Raw genomic sequence first — 2,624 nt, forward strand, 5'->3', positions numbered from 1 at the left:
GGCTCGGGCGGGCCACGGCACGGAGGGACGGCGGCGGGCCACGTGGCGCGCACTGGTTGGCTGCGGCGGCGGGGCGGACATGTCCGGCTGCGGCCGGACGTGTCCGGTGGCGGCGGGAGGAAGAGGACTAGGGTTTCGGGGGGAATAGACCGCGAATTTCAAGGGAGGGGTGTTTATATAGGTAGAGGGAGCTAGGAGAGTCCAAATGGAGCACGGTTTTCGGCCACGCGATCGTGATCGAACGACCGAGAGCATGGAGGGGAGTTAGATGGGTTTTGGGCTACTTTTAAGGGGTGTTGGGCTGCAAAGAGAAAGGGGGGTTTCGGGCTACGCGGTTAACCGTTGGAGTATCAAACGACCTCCAAATGGCACGAAACTTGACAGGCGGTCTACCGGTGCTATACCAAGGCCGCTTGGAAAGACTCGGTTCATTCCAAAAATGTTTAACACCCGCTCACAATGAGAGGCAAAAGGGGAACGTCGGAGGGCATAGGAGCGCCGGATTGCAAAACAGACAACGGGGAAAAAGCTCGGATGCAAGAGACGAACACGTATGCAATGCAATGCACATGATGACATGGTAAAATGCAACACGTAAGCAAATGACATGACAACAACGGCGAATAACTGACAGACACCTGGCGCATCGGATCCGGGGCGTTACAACACTCCTCCACTAACAAGAGATCTCGTCCCGAGATCTTAGGACCGAGACGGAAGGGAAAAGGGATGAGGTGAAGCAAAAATTCCAAAGAAGAAGCAAAGAATCGAGAGCACTCGAGAAGAAGAGAGGAACGACGAGAATGACGAGAATCGAAAGCTCACGGAATCAGATAGACTATGAAACCACTCCGGTTAAAACGAGATAAGAAACGAATAAGACTGAAAGGATTAAGGCAGCACTCCGGTTGAACAAGGAAAGAATAGAACACGAACTTCACAAGATGGGATGGCACTTGACGAGATGAACAACGCAAAACCTCCGGAAGAGTTGGAAGAATGGAATGAAAAGAACTTAGAAGGAAGGATTGAATGGAGTTGTTGAGAAAATCAACAACGAAAGAATAAGCTTGTTGTGGACTTATGGATAACATCTCAAAATTATGAGGTGATCTCCGACCACAAGAGGAAAAGATTAAATATCTGAGAAGAACGGAGAAATGCAAAACTCCACTTCAGAAGAAAAATGAAGAATTAACTGCACTTCGAGACGCGAGAAGAACAGATATTTGCACTTCACCAACAAAATCTTGATGAACTCTTGAAAGAATGAATTAAATCATAAAGAACCACCATGAAGAACTCCGGTGACAAAAGATGATGAGATAGAATGAAGGAAGAAAGAATAAGATGAGCCTTGCGGTGATTTAGATGAAGGTTCCGACGAAATGGGGGAGGAAATTTGAACTCCGGAAAAGAATAGATGAAAACACTTGGAATTAGAATTTATTCCTCACGAACAAACTCCGAAGGAAAGGATTACTCACTTGGATGGAATAAGAATAAGATTTATTGTATGTTTATCCTTCATCAAATTAAATTGATGACCAACCATGGATTTTGCATACTACTTATTCTTCTTGAAAAAGGATTAAGGGGGAACATATCGCAAACTTGAGAAGGTCTTCATGAACCACCGGCAGGATTGAAAGAATGAATGGATTGAAATGATCATCAAAGAAAAAGAATCTTGAACGAACCACCGTAAGAATTCAAATTTGAATGACGAAAGAGAATGAATCACTGGGAATAATTAGAAGAACAAATATGTTAAAGGGGATTTAGATGCAAGAGAACGGGAAGATCATGAGCTGACTAAAGAACGCTTGAACGGAGCACCGGGATAATTAGAGGACGATAGCTGGAATGATGAGGGCGAAGAATTCTTCTGGAACGATGCCTCTGGTGAAAAGAAACGGGAAAACAACTTCTGACATACTCCGGGTTAAGAAAAGAATATCTGACCAACTGAAACAATTCAATAGGATAACAAGAAGCTAGAACCGTGAAACTTCGGGAGAACGGGCAAGATTTAGAGGAAAATCTCTTCTTCGATCTTCAAATGACGACGAGAAACAGCACCAAAATTATTGAGATACTCCAGAAGAACGAAAACCGAAAAGGTTGAGCCAACAATGAAAATGATTTGAAATCGATCTTGAAAGGCATGTGACTGATGGAAACCATTCTTACGTCACTCTTGAAAAGAATTTAAGAATAACTCCGGGGAAATTAGGAGAGTCAGGTAAGATCCTGGGAAAAGACCTGTGGGTTAGGGCCCACTGAAGAAAAAACACTGTTGGGAAGGGATGATGAACAGATAGATGAAGCACCAGAACAACTGAAATATTAGAATGAGGTGACAACCACGAATCAATTGGAACATAGACGAATCTCCTAAGATGTCTTGAGCACTCCGGAAGGATAAACTGGCGAGAGGCGAACGAGTAAGGAAAACACTTGAGCCGAGGGAAAGAATATGATCAACCCAAAAAACATGAATTGAGTCCACCGGAGAAGAGATGAAGAATGTCCACCGAGACGAGAATACACCAGTTGAAATAATTGTTGGAAGACTGAAGAACCTCTGTACGAATGAAAATTGATGCTCGAAAGAGACTCAG

Source organism: Triticum dicoccoides, chromosome 5B (assembly GCF_002162155.2).
Source record: "Triticum dicoccoides isolate Atlit2015 ecotype Zavitan chromosome 5B, WEW_v2.0, whole genome shotgun sequence".
Lineage (NCBI taxonomy): Eukaryota > Viridiplantae > Streptophyta > Magnoliopsida > Poales > Poaceae > Triticum > Triticum dicoccoides.